Source organism: Anneissia japonica, unplaced genomic scaffold, assembly GCF_011630105.1.
Source record: "Anneissia japonica isolate Jap-2015-1 unplaced genomic scaffold, ASM1163010v1 scaffold724_len3256291_cov202, whole genome shotgun sequence".
NCBI lineage: Eukaryota > Metazoa > Echinodermata > Crinoidea > Comatulida > Comatulidae > Anneissia > Anneissia japonica.
The window spans coordinates 1,811,449-1,827,195 of NW_022744966.1; the positions used below are offsets into that span (position 1 = coordinate 1,811,449).

At 32.7% G+C, this 15,747-nt stretch overlaps 1 protein-coding gene across 4 annotated transcripts in view; it reads right to left on the reverse strand.

Annotated features, from left to right (window-relative positions):
• The window catches only part of LOC117119769 (ras-specific guanine nucleotide-releasing factor 1-like), a 109,375-nt gene extending 94,898 nt beyond the window's left edge, over nucleotides 1-14,477 (reverse strand). For 3 of the 4 annotated variants that reach the window (XM_033264654.1, XM_033264655.1, XM_033264652.1), the window contains exon 1: nucleotides 14,354-14,477. The gene's annotated coding sequence lies outside the window, so the exon portion shown is untranslated. Of the gene's footprint in view, nucleotides 1-13,999; nucleotides 14,177-14,353 lie in introns of those variants that run through there. The other variant, XM_033264653.1, reaches the window with a different exon arrangement.
• Nucleotides 14,478-15,747: the final 1,270 nt, after the last annotated feature.

Here is a 15,747-nt window from a genome sequence, read left to right on the forward strand (position 1 = left end):
TGTGTAACTTTTGCTTTTTGTGATAATAATGTACAGTAACGTAATTTGTAATTTATGTAATTGTAAGGTTTCTCACAGCCATGATGAAAAAACAGTATTTATTAATTTGTGCTTCGTGAATAAAGTTTTAATACTACTACTACTACTACTGTACTTCTATAACTACCACTACCACTAAGTACTACTACAGTAGAAATACTGAAATACCATTATATTCCCATACCTAGCATAAATTCCAACCCCCTCCCGCATTCCCCACAAGTTGTAATGACTTCAGTCGCTTACCTGTCTATTGAAAGAACATTAATAATATAATTTGAGGTATTATCATATACATTCAGTAGTCATCAGCCTCGCTCCCTACACTAACGCCCGTATTCCTAAAACGAACTTAAGTCGAACTTCGAACTAGAACTTCATTTAGTCTTAGTTGCAACTTCAACTTGTATTCACAAACAAGTAGTAGAAGTGCTAACTACGACTAAATCAATTCCTAGTTGTAGTTCAGCTGAAGACGACTGGCAATCAACAACTATCAAACTACTGTAACCAATAAAAAGAGCTAATTTTAATAGCAGACGAAATTTTAGAGATCCGGTAACGCGGAAGAATATTAAACTGCCGTCTGTCTTTCAAAAACATATTTCCTCATAATTCATAATTTACCATTATTCGCCTAACTAATAATATATAATAACTATATTAGTCGCTAACATCAAACGATAGAGAATTTCAACTGTCACTAAAAATTTGCTTTCTTTGGAGAACTATTATAGTTGAGGTCGAGCGAGGGCGGCGCCATCTTTTTGTTGTTATGGTGAATCTATGTGACCGCAACGCTAGAGGATTTCGTTCAAATCAAGAACTGTTGCATGTGGCTAGCAAAACATGCTAATTTCGCCTTTTGGAAGCTAAACGTAATGTCCCTTTTCTTGAACAAAGTGGAGATACATCAGACCTACTTATACAATCGTTTTTTTTAAAAATCGGCCTGCAGAGGTATAATTTTAGGCGAGGTTCGCGTCATTTAGTCGTAGTGCTATTCGAAGTTCGTTTTAAGAATACGAAATGACATAACTTTTAAGTTTTAGCTCGAACTACGACTAAAGTTTGTTTTAAGAACACCGGGGTAAGACTTCATTTTGAGGTATCACAGAGTTTACTTAATTCTGTAGTAGCTAGTCAGTCACTGTAGGAAAAGGATGACATTATAAATTAGGAAACTTGTAGAATTAAGTGTTGTGAATTACGAGAACAGCATATAAATCATAAGGAATGTTGTAGAATCCAATTTCATATTCACCTACAATAATAATCTTGAGTAAGCTATATTTTCAGAAACTGTGTATTGTAAACAGAATATCAGCAATAAAGAATCAATAATATAAGAGTCATTAACTCTGTGAATCATTGAAAGATATATTCTGGATATTGCTGCTAATAGCCAGAAGGGATAATGAGATCATAACAATATAGACTGAGTCTACATTGCCACTAAAAATATACTGAATCACATACTACCTACTATTATAATAATAAATTTTGAATTGACCTAAATATTACTATCATCATTGTTATCATTATTATAGTTACAGTACTATGACTGCAGTATTAGAAATGAAACCACATTTGAAATAGTTTCAAATGAATCCAGTCTACAAGGCACCTTTATAGACCTATTCTTGTACTTGTATAGTATTAAAAAAAACCATGTATTATTATGATCATATTTTATCATATTATTATTTTTGTTTTTGGGAAAAATAACTTCATTGTGCTTCTATGGCAGTATTGATTTGTATCGTCAAAACCATAGGTTTTGATGGGTTTACCCAACTAATTTTTGAAATCAATAATTTCATTATTGTTGTAAACTGGTTGTGTAATAGCTACATGTACTGTACAGTTGCCACAGTTTCTGCTACAGTAATTCAGTTTGTGGGATCCAGGTTGCAACAGCCAGATGTTGTCTATTGCCTATGTTATTCCTTTTTATGTTTTGAAATTTGAATACAGTAAAAAGCTTCTTTACTCTTTTATATTTATTCTCTTGATGACGGTCAGAGCAATCTCACCGAAACAATGAGACAACCGACTGTAGTTTTTACCTCAAAAACCATATTTTTACACATGGTGTACATGAAGTTTGAACTATTTTGTTATTGATACTCGCCATGCAAACCTTTAAGAAATATTATGATAAAATTGACTGTTAATGCTTGAATTCCTTTTCTGTTCATCAAATAAAATTTCTTAAATTTGTGTTACAGAATGACCACATAATGAAAAATGGTTTCATGTATCATGAATTGGTTTCCTACAAGAAATATTCTACATTTTTTTTTTTTTTTAAATATTATTTGCAGTCATCTCCCTCATCAGTATACTGTAAAAGTATACGACAATCTCCTTTAAGTCAAACCAGTATGCTTACATTTTTGGTGTAAAGTTTCTTGAAAATAACTGTTAAAACAAATGAAATTCTACCGAAGTATATAAGTAATTAATTATAAAGCTGCTGATACGAACAAACTTCTAAGTACCCTGTAAATTAAAATAGTACATATAAAGCATTAAATATATTCTAAAAAAATGAACTTGATAAATATTTATTAAGATAAACTCTAAAAATAACTGGATTGGTTTCTATGACAACAATGGATTGCGAGACAGGTGGTCCAAAGATCATGATTTCAAAGTCTAGATCAATTGTTAAGCTGGCATCCTACACAAACACATTTTATGCTGGAATCCTAATACAGCTTACACAATCACATATGGTCACAAACCAATATAACTGCAACTATTAGAGCTCCTACTGCTACCACAGTTAAAATGCCTTTGCTGCCAAATTAATACAACACAGCTCAACTGGCACATAATATATTATGCTACTAAACTACAACATACAGGAGTGGTGCCAGCTGGGCCTAGGTTCAGTCACCGGGACACCTAGCTCACTCGTCGGGGAGTCTGGCCCAAGAGCTGCATATGGGCGTCGGACTACGGACAGACCAAAGGTTTTAAGCACCAGTGCACTTCTCTCTTCTTTCGACGTTCAATTTCTCCTTCTCTTTCACACTTTAGGTCGAACAAACAGTCTTGGTAATGGCAGATCACTGTCTTTAAATGTAGGTCTAATTGTCTACCCGAGTCATTCTTATTATTTTCAAATAACTCATCTACTGTAGGGTCTACTGTAGAAATCATACATCATTTTTTATATCATTCTGCTACTGCCATAATACTCCTGCTACATTCTCTGCTGCTCTTTTACTACTACTACTGTTAAATGCTGTTTCTGAGCACTATTACTGCTAGCACTGCTGCTACTGTTAATGCTACTGCTACACCCTACTACTATACTGCATAATAACAGCTGCCATGCTTATACCATGGAGGTATATTTAAACAAAGAAGTTAATTCGCAATAATTGGAGCAATAATTAGTCATTATGAAACTGAGAGCAGTTCTATATATTTTAATCTGCCAGTATTTGCCTGCCATAGTGTTGGCATTCAATATTTAAAATAAAATCCCAACAAAATGGTATGTACTGTATTTCTATGCATGGAAATTAGACTATGTATATTTTCTAAAAATACATTTATTATGCATTTAATAAACAACAAAGCACCATATTGGAGCCCTGGTGAATTCTGAGTCAAATATTGTGGAAATTTACAGGCTACTAATATTATAAGACAATTTCAGTATGAAATGAAGCATTTCAGGACATTAACCATTAATTCTAATCTGTCTTGTTTTCAAGAATCAGCTTGAGATTTCCCATGCCAAATACCGTTTTTAATTTGAAAATACTTTTTTTGGCATTGATAAATATTAAGGATCTAATCAGAGAAGGGTTATTTCCTAAAACCAGATTGTAATAGGTTTTTAATTTTTTCATCAGTTTCATTAAACACATTAATAAATATTATAAAATCATTAACAATTACAAACGTTATGTTTTATTTTTATTTTCTTCACATCCAACAGCAAGTACTTAAGGTGAAACTTGTTTAATAGCAAAATGATTTTGCCAAAAAAATTTAATTGATGAATTTAAACAGTGTATTAATGAGACTGATAAATGCTTTAAATTTATATTTGAGGAAGAAATATATCTCATCGGAGCGGAGGCATAATAAAAATAAATTTTAAAAAAGTTTTTTTTTTAAATGTCCAATTTTTCATGGCAGAGGGTGCGCCATCTTTCCAAAACTAAAAGTTTATTTTTATTTGTAATTACCATTATTGGTGGTTCACTAAACAAGGGATAAACAAATCTTGCCTAACAATCTGATTACAAGCTACAGTAGATGGTTTCTAAAACTCTACTGTACAGTATGTGAGGATTACGGAGTAGAGAGATGTTTATATTTGAGGACAAATCCTGGTACCACATTAGTATCATCAGCTTGCTTAGGAGTGCCTACATATCCAGGATACCTTGTAATGTACAGGGACAAGCACAATGCTATTGTGCATTTCCCTTCCAATTTGTATCTTGTCCATTGATTATATTCACGATTTAAACCTACACTGATATTGAAAGGCAAGCAAGGTCCATCCTAATTTAATACTAACAATGACAAATAAAGAGAGTACGAAACCAACTCCAACGAAAATGATGGCAAGACATTGTGATTCAATTATGATGCGATATGCAAGTGATTCACAATGATAAATCAGCCACCTACAGACGCCATTAAGACGATGCCTTCAACTCAGTGCTTGAACATTTATGAATCTCATCAAATATTCAGGTTTAATATTAGGCCTACTGTATAACGTCAAATTCAAGTTTATCATGATAGCTTAAATAGGTGTCTGTAGGATAGTAATAATTTGAAATTCAGTAGCAAGAAAACTATAATATTTAAATTAAGAAATGTGGTTATTGATTGATTGGTGGTTATTACTTGATTAGTAGTCAAATTGGAAATCCCAGTATAAAAAAAATAAATAAAAGGTTCGAAACCTGAATCAGGGCAATAGATTGAGAATAATATTGTAAATATAACAGCATGTATACTACTATCTGACTCCGTTGTTTGCATGATAGTGAAAATGTTACCTTTCAGAGTCTTCGTTTAATTAAACACAATCAAATTTTACAACATTAACAAATTTTTTACCACATAGTCTGTAATAACTAACCACCCTTAAGCCCCTTTCAGACAGAGCTGCAACACCGCCATATTACGGTAAGCACGCCGGCATGGGTTTCTGTCTGAAAGGGTCGATACACCAATATGCTGGCTTATTTATGCCACCTTGCACCCTAGTAATATTGCCGCAATATTGCGGTAACAGTTACTGGCTTGCTCTGTCTGAAAGGTACTGTATTGCGGCAATGAAATCGGCATGTGCATTATTTATGAACTGAAACAAACACGATTAAAGTTGAAAACAATTGAGCACGGTGGTATTTACTTTTTTACCTAACTTTCGACAGTGAGTTGTCAAAAATAATGCTCCTATTTTTCGTTATGAAAACAATTGTTTAACTTAACTAAGTTAACCAGCAATCAACAAAGAATCAACACAACAAAGAACATTTACACAATATCATTTATTTTATTTTTTGTACACTTTGAGGAAGGTGGCATAAAAGAGTAATCATAAGACATTCATCAGCCCTTCTACACTAAAGAAACGCTAAATTTACTACCCTTCGAACAACAACATTTACAAAGCAACAGCTGTAAAGGTTTGATCGGGTACCATGTTGACAAAAGTGTAAACAAAATATTGCGCTCTCTGTGTTTTAAACCGCCAATATTACACCATTCTATAGTACCCTTTCAGACAGAAAATCGTTGGATTACCGCAATATTGTGCTAACAAAGGCGCTGTGTGAAAGGTTATAGACCTGTTATTATGCCGGCATGCTTACCGCAATACTGCGGTAACGTCTATCTGAAAGGGGCTTTACTTTAATCAGCACTTAAGTGCATTGAGATATTTATGCGCTATACAAAAACAGTATTACTGTAATTTGATGCGAGTTAAATGTTAAAACACAGACCCTATAGTATACAGTAAATAGACCTTTTTGAATCTTCCTTTTTTTGAAATGTTTTTTTTTTTTTTTATAGATTTTACATTGCCACTGTATTTGTTTTGTTCTCATTCTGTGTTTATTGTAGTGGTTTAAATACTGGAGTTACAAGATTCCCAAAGTTGGTTCCTGCTAGAGTTTACTTACCAGTAGGTTAAATGGTTATTCCAGGTAAAAAGAAGTGGCAGAACTGTTTAATGTGGTACCTCATACCCCGTACAAATATATCTTATTCTAATACAGTGGATTTTCAAGATTTGGGTTGGCCGTGTTTGGCCAGCACACCGTTTTTGCCTTAATATTGTTGCAGGTACTTAACAGCTAAAGAATGATAATAACAATTAATATAACGGAGTAAGGTAATAAAAATCATCATAGCAACCACTAGGATTATAGCAACTGCCAGGGCGACAGCAGGATAATAGGAATTATAAAGGTCACAGTTATTTAAAAGGTCATAACCTTTAAAATGTTATTACAATATTAGACCAACAACTGTGTAGCTCCTCCTGAAAATGTGTCATGAATTTGATGACTTTCTTCATCACATACTTCATGTTCACAGAAATCGGATTGATTATTTAATGCTCACAATATCCCTTGCAAATCATTGACATTTAATTATTATCATTTAATTTGAGAGTAACTTGCATCATATTACATCTGATGAGCAAGTATAATTCAGGTTACCATGGCAACACGATGAATGTAATCATAAACATTCATCTCAAGTTACATTTCTAGAAACTTTCGTATTTTATTCTTCACCCTTTTCATTATGGAAATCAATTAAACTGTTATACTGTACAGTACAGTATTTGCTCTTTTGTAAGTGAAAGGAAAGGCACATCATAATAACACTATGAATATGGAAAATATGAATGGACTTGTCAATACTTATCAATAATAGGCCTCTAACCACTTGAATTTAATACTAATAATAGGTCTTAAATCTCTGAATTTAATACTATTAAGAATCTAGCCAGTGTCTTAACATCTACTGTAACAATTTTAAAGGAAATATTTATTGCTTTCCATATTCTGAAGATATTGTTTATACAGTATAACAATTTTAATGACTAACATCAAATGGAAATATTGCATGAAATTGTCCATTAAATTCCAATATATGTTCCAAAATATTGTTGTAATATTCTCAATTAATTACTGGACAAATTAATTTAATGTTATTGCTATTATATACTATACAGTCAGACGTTTGAACTAAATAATATACAATTTTAATGTTCTACTTTGGCAATGGTGTAACATTTCACTCAATGTTTAAGTGTGAAGAAACATACATACATCTAAATAAATAATACATTTTACAAACAAAAAAAAACAATAGAAATGATTATCATTCAGAAGAAAATATGGTTTAAAACAAACCAAAGTTCAGAACTATGGTAAGAAGTCTAATACACAAAAATACTACACCGATTGTAGTTAATAACAAGAACATACAGCAGTAAATATAAGAATATCAATATCAGTAATAACGTCAGATTATTATTATATTAACCAACAATAACTAATAACTTTAACAATAAAATAATATCAATAGGTATTTTTTTAAATTAAAATATCTACAGTGCAACACACCGGAAGCAACTATTCCACATAAACTAATACTGTAACATTACTATCGTTATGTTTATAGATTTACAAATAAATGATGTTCTGTGCCAGGCCTGGATGCTATTCTTAGCGAGTATGTGATATCGATTTCAAGTAAGTGCCATTGTTACATTTTTATAGCACATAGCGTCATGTGAATAAAACCAAGTGAATGTATAGAATCATGAATTACTCGTATTATTATCCAGTTTAATTAATGCTTCAGTAAGCCTTTACAAAATTCTGAAACTTTATACCATCACAGTTTACATATTACTTATAATTAGACGTGATTGTGATATTTTAGAAAATGTATTGAAAGTATACCTATAGCAATGTTGTTTCACATTTACTGAATGGACATAAGTAGTGCCACAGAAAAGTGGGAATGAGTGTGTTGATAGGAGACAGAGAAGAAATTAAGTGTTATAGAAGTTGTAATGAATTGAGATGGAATAGGGTGGAGGGAAGCAATGGAGTATATGATATACTGATACACCTATACGATGATGGAAGGTGAGATTGAAGCTGGAAATAAGAATGGGAAATAAAAATATTTAAAAATGGGGAGGGGGTTGGATGTAGGATGAAAAATAAGGATGCGGACGATGGTACTGTATGGTAATGTAGATGAATGAAGTGTAGAGTAAAAAGTAGACATTGGGAATAAAGGTTACCTGGAATAATATGAGGATTTGATAAATTTACAAAGTATTTTTCTGCATATTGGTTCTTTTTCTATTTTATTTTAATTTGGATTGTGTATAAAATTCAAGATCTTTTAAGTGCACTATTACCACAGTATGTAACCTCAATGAGAACACAGACTAACATGTGGTTCAAAATAGCTCTCACTATAACAAGTAATAAACATCTACTGTATGCAATGTATCACTTCGGCCATCATTTTATTCTTTGACTAATGTTTCATATTACAACTAATTGATATAAATTTACACCATTTATGCTGCCAGGGTAGATAAGCAAATATTGCTGTCACTGTCACTTATAAAATTTCCAAACTTAGTTGATTTTAATACATTCCAAAATGAACACTCTCAGTAATCAATTGAATGGGTTTTTAAAATATTCAATATCATCAGACTTCAACTAATTTTATGATTATGTATGATGTCAGATACTTTTGTAGACAAAAATGCAACATTTTGGCTTACACGTCAGCAAGCACCTACCGGTAATTTCAAGTAGTTTCCACTGTAAACAAAGTATTCAGATAGTGTATTGCTTGTGATCACATTAACGCATTCATTATTGATCTACCTGTAGTTTAGCGTAGTATACAGTACATCAAGTTTACATTTTTGTAGCTCCTTGTACTTTGTCAGGCACACACAGCACCGATGCTACGCCATGAGATGCTACGCCATGAGATGCTACGCAATGAGATGCTACGCCATGAGATGCTACGCCATGAGATGCTATGCCATGAGATGCTACGCCATGAGATGCTACACCATGAGTTGCATGAAACAGATCATTTTTAATGACAATTCGCTTAGTCTGCTATTGACGATTCCTATCCAGTGTCATGTCATCAAGCGCTCCGTAAAGTAATTATATTGCATGGTCATATAAAATTGTGTGGTTGTGATCTAAACAGTTTAGTATATTATCTATTTATTAAGACAGTAGGTACTGAAGGAAAAGATACATCCTTTATTTGATCCATGTTTGAACAAGAAAACAGCTATCAAAGGAGGGATTAAGATCTCAGTAAATAAAATTGTTTACATACAATAATTTCCATTAACAAATTTTTTAGAAATTACTGTGCAATTTTCAGTAAATTCTTAGTATTAGGAGCACAAATAGACTTTATAATGTGGCTATGTACATGCATAACATTAAATAAGAGGGTGGAAACCTGAGACTTTAATCTTGTTATTATTTTATTGTTATTTGCTATTTCTCAGTTGGCCTATATTATTTCTCTGTAAAACGCATAGGGGCAATGTGCGATATGCGCTATATAAATATAACATTATTATTATTATTATTGAAAGTTAAGCTGGCATCCACTTCATGATGCCTCACTGAAACTTCAGTAAGTACAATGTCCCAGACTGTATAGCAAGACCTGTGCGGGGAATATAGCCTCAGCACAAAAATTTGACCTAGAGATCCATCTGCACATTTTGGAAATTAAGGGCTGATTTCTACGCAGATTTTGCCAAAAATCAGGCTTTGAACAAATCTTATATATAACCAATGCAATTTTGCAGCAATTACGATTTCGTGCATTAATTTTCCTAGCGATTTTCCACGCAAATTTCAGCTGATTTTTTAGATATCCTCCACACAATTAAAAAACTTTACAATTTACAATGTTCACTAATTATTATGACAAATTATGTAATAAATTACTGCACACTAATTAACTGTATTCTGTATACTATCTATTTTAGGCTTTTAGGCCTATTTTATTAATTATACCTATATATCACTAGACAGAAAGATCTACTAAGCCTATCTATGCCTTCACAATATCTACAACTTAAAAAAGAATGAAGTACTGTTATATTGTATTCAGTGGCGTAACGATGGGGCCGGGGACCCTGTGGCTCTCTGAGAGTGGGGCCTTTTCTGGCCCGGTCGCCAATTTCATTGTGGGAATTTAGATGTGCTCATTTTTTAATTATCTTTGTCAGCGTACAGTATTCTAAATGTTTTTAACGACAAAATAAATTATGACTTAAAATTCAAAAATTCAGGGCCCCTTTAAATCGCCACTGGATATACTGTAATATGATACACAGTCGATGTCAGAGACCAAACTCACCTACTTAACAAGTTCATAACAATTAGTAAATCTGGCAGAATAATTCCAACTTTAAAAACGTACCAACCGTCATAAATACTCATTTTTACCATGTGCAATGAAAGTCTTTAACGAACACTTCAGTAGATAATTTCATCATAAAGCTTATCTACTGTATTTCACTATACTACACTCCATACCTTATTCCTCTCTTGGACCTCACAATATAGTTCAACCTTGTTTAATTTCCATGTGTATATATTGTTATATTCATATTTAATATTATATCTGTTAATTGTTGTCTTGTATTATAGTGATGTTTTCGATTTCTACTGTTTGTTATCAACTCAAAGAAACAAATCTCGTATATATGTACTATGTATGATGAAAATAAATCTTGAATCTTATGCTGTTATGTATCAACAAAGCCCTTTTGGGTCAGGGTGCTAGATTAAAGACCATGTGGTTGAGGGCCCCTTCGGGGGCCCCTAGGGGTCGGGGAACTTCGGACTGCTGCACGCGAGCGAATAGGCGTTACGCCACTGATTGTACTGTGGGTTTGGGTAGGCTACCTATCAAAAGGCTAGGCTACCTAGGCCTACTCAGTACTAAACCTGGGTGTTGGCTAACCCGTATACAAACCAACCCGTACCAAAGAACTTAAATAGCAGAAGAATGAGCTGCTCCACGTATTTGCATTAAAATCGATGGAACATTCGCCCTCCTGCGGTTGCAGTAAAATTTGAACATTTTAAAAAGTGGAGAAACTAAAGGAATCAAGCGAACAAGAGCAGCGCCTTTATTATTTTTATATAGCGCCGCCGCGCGGTTTCAGTAAAGTTGCTCTCCGTGTAACCACAATGCCTTTTAAACAGATGTTCCACTATATTGGGAAGCTGCTCTATCTTCTGCTATTTATTATCTTTGCCCGTACCCACTTTGGCTAACCTGTACACAAATTATGGTCGATTCGTACCATGTTTGGTTAACCCATACACATAACCCATAAAATATTGTATTTATTTCAATAAAGCTGATAAGGTACAGCACATACGTACTATAATTGTTGGTTTATTTTATGTTATTTTATTTTTGTTACACATTTTGGTCGCGGTGTATAGATCGCCAAATATGCGCCCGCGTATCTACAACATGGTAGCTAAGCAGTATACCGTTTGTTAAACATGAAACACAAACTATAATAAGGCCCTATAAAAAACATTAGTTTATCACCCTATCTGGGCAGGAAAAGTGATGAGGGAGGGAGGTTCTTTTTAATTTTTTATTTTGCTAAAGCCAAATATCACCCTTGGGTTGTTTGCAGGTGCATTGATATTCAAAGTAAAACATGATTTAGATAATGCAAACAATATCTACTAACTATTTAATAAAATAAATGAAAAAAATAAATAAAAGAAATAAAAAAAAATTTTCAAAAAAATTTTTCAAAAATTTTTTTTTTTTCCAGTACCATAAAAGACATGCGCACAAGGGTGATAAACTAATAATTTTTTTTATTGGGCCTAACTATAATTATGTAGTAGTAAAGTTTATTATTATACAGCACTAAACAGTATCACTGTTAGTTTTCTTTATTTACAGAAAAACAACGAAGATTACTAAGTCAACTTAGTTTTGAGACACGTTTCTATTATCGATATATATTTTGATCATGTTTATTAATGCTTATCATTAAATAAAAGATTTATGAAATAAGTGTAGTACTAAAGATTTGTTTGTCATATGTTTGTTTTCTTCTGTTGTGTTTCATTTCCTTTGACCATAAATGTTCTAATGACCAGTTGACAGGCCTACATATAAATAAATTAAAGTAGACTGAATGGTATAATGATGAATGAAAACAAAGGAAATGTATAATACTTTCATATTTATTAATTATTATTATTATTAATATGTTTATAATACTGTACATTTTATTGGCCACTAGGGGCTTCTTTTATAGAAATAAATGTTCCCACAAATAGATTTCCATGGTACTCTTGAGTTGAAGCAGACACAAGGTTTTGATACATATTCTGATGTTTATAAAATACACAAATAAATGGAAATATAGTTTTTAATATAATGTATGTTAATGGCTGTTTCAGGCTTCTTTTGAACAATCAGGAACAATTCAACTAGTACTAGTTGCCTGGAAACTAACTATAACTGGTTCCCACGTACTCTTGAGGGTAAGATTCTTTGTACCCCTCCTTCAGGAATGTGGGAGCATTTACTGCAAAGACAGAATAGGTCAGATGCAGAATATGATGCTAAAAATAGACAAGCTATTTTTAGACGTGTGCAAACAGTGCAATGGCAGTGAAGGTGTCCCATGTTTTGGGTAAATATTGTAACTTCATACACATGTCACCATTAACTTTGTATCGTCTCTGCTACTGGTATCATATCAAAATACACAAATTAGTGGAAATATAATAGTTTTGATAAAAAAAAAAATGTATAAAAAGAACAACTAGTAGGCGCAGACGTATGCAATGCCAGTGAAGGTGTACGCGTAAGTAACGGTAACTTTATTTGTATAATTTTATAATTCAGATATAAAAGTATATATTTGATTCAACAAATTACATCAATACCGCAACAAAACACAGGCTTTTATTATGAATAATTCAGAAATTGATAAATATAACTATGTATTATACACTGACTTTTCACTTCTGGGAACTGCAAGAAGAAAAAGAACATTGTTTTTCAATATTGAACTCTACTGTACATAACAGTACTAAAAAAAACACGCTAAAATTATATTCAAATTTATTGTTATTAAAATTTTTCTGAAACAATAGCAATCGTAAAAAACTGAAATAATAATCAGGCTGAAAAAAAAATACAAAAAAATATTATGTATACACTGTAGTCAAGCATCGTAAAAACCAAAATAAATAAAATCAATACTATAAGTCCAAAACACGCATAAAAAAAACTATTTAAAAATACAAAACTTGTTTAAACATTATTACTTCCCGAACATTTAATATAAACAACTAATGTGTACATCGGCGTTCCATACGCTTTTAATCGCGACCAACGCGTCTAGGCCTTGGCAATCATGAATTTCTTGATTTAATGCATGCTCGGTAAAGGTAATTATGTACTGTATTCTAACCCGTAAGTTTGGCGTTCATAATACATTTAATAAGATTACTATCTAAATATACAACACAGTTTGCAAAATGTTTTATTTAATATTAAAATAAATTATTATAATATAGTAAAAATATCATTCATCAAACTTGGGTACGGGTTAGTGTACGCCGTGTACGGGTTGACCAAAGACGTGTATGGGTACGCCAAAATTGTGTGTACGGGTCGTCCAAAATTTGGGTACGGATTGTGGGTACGGGTTGGCATGGGTACGGGTTGACTTGTATTCCTAACCCTAGCTAAGCCTAGACCAGAAAAGCCATTTGTGACCAGTAAATACAACACCACACCTCACCACCATTATAATCATTATTTCACAGACGACAATAATACAAATGTTTACCAAAACAAACCATATATTTACCTGATCGACTTTGAGTGATGCAGGAATACAAAGCCTATTGCTACGGCTGGTAGATTAGATTAGATTAAATACATGGTACTGTAGTTCGTTGGTAGGCTAATCGGATGCAGGTCTACAGGCTAGGCTACATGTAAGGTAAGGGGTCATGAATTTGTCTACAACATGCGTCGTTCACGGTTCTGGACCTCATGTGTAGGCTACCTGATGCAGATGGGACTCTATATACCAATAAGCTAGCAACAGCGGAATTCGCAACAGCTGCTTGATATTCACCAGGTTACATTTCTCAGCTACAACTAATATACTATATAAATGATAGGTTGTAGTTAACATTTTAATCACTTAAATACTCACCTTTAACTCATAAAATTTGGCTTTCCTTATAACTTCCCTTTATACTATCCAATACGTACCATCATTTTTCTGCACACTGTCACTGTGTTTTGACAGCGAACAGTCAAAACAAACCAAAGCGCCACGGGCTTACAATGTAACTGCTGAGGGTGCTGTTGACTATTTTTTATATATCACGATAGAGATTTTTTTTACACCAAATTAACATAAAGTTGACGCGAATTAGCGTAAAGATTCCATGATTTACCTTGATTTATGATCTTGAAGCTAAAGCATTAATGCTTATTCGCCCCTAGGCTCTGTCTAAGTTTCTTACATACGTACGGCTTAAATATCTGCGTGTGATTTTGCCAGTGTTCTTCCAGCCTTTCCTTACTTTAAATTTGTTAATTGTCTGCGAATCCACAGCTTTTCATCCGATAGGCCTAAATTAAACTATTCTCAGTTATTAATCACCTCTCTCACACAAAAATTATGTTCTCCTCATTTTAGTTTTAACTCGCAATTTCTTTAATTTTAATGAGTGTCCCCTAGCGAATGTTACCATGGAGAAAATAGTTTTCTCTATGATGTAACTCATGTAGCCTAACCGACGACATACAGTATCAAAAAACGTACCATCTTCCAACCTATCAAAATTTTAAACCTCCCATTTGGTTTTTTTTTTTTTTTTTTTTTTTTTTTTTTATGCTCTCTTCCTTCTATAAGTTAGGGTTGGATTTTTTTTTTTTTTTTAATGCTCTCTTCCTTCTATAAGTTAGGGTTGGAAGTTTTAGTCTTGTTAAACTAATAATCCAGTGCCCTCAACTCCGGAATGAATCAAGTAGTTTTTTTTGTTTTTTTTTTTTTTTGCTGTAATTTCTCTAATCTATCTTCATCTTCAAAATGTAGAAACCCATACATTATTAAATTCTAAAGATGACCGAATAAGTGAAGCTATCTAAATCCAAATGTTTGGATGAACGATGAATAATTTCCAATTCCTTGTTCTAAAGAGATTACATATGAAACGTGAACAGAAAATTCAACTTATTATCAATAAACAATACCAAGATCTTTCATTTCCACTTGTATAAAGAATTAAAATAAATACTTTTGTAGTTTTAAACCTTCAAGGTCCATGCTCTGAATATATCTTTGTAGCATCGGTATTAACATAATTTTAGAACATTTTAGAATCAGGAATATCATTAATAAAGACCAAAATATAGGATAGGAAAACACTGCCTTGAGGAACTCCAATTCAATTCAATTCAATTTATTAATTCATCACAAACATTACATGATAAAATTAACATCGAGAAATACAAAAGAACAACACCAACAAAAGCAAAAGTACAGTAATAATATTATTCAGGGGTGGCGCCAGCGGGGGAGGGGCTGTCGGGGAGAGC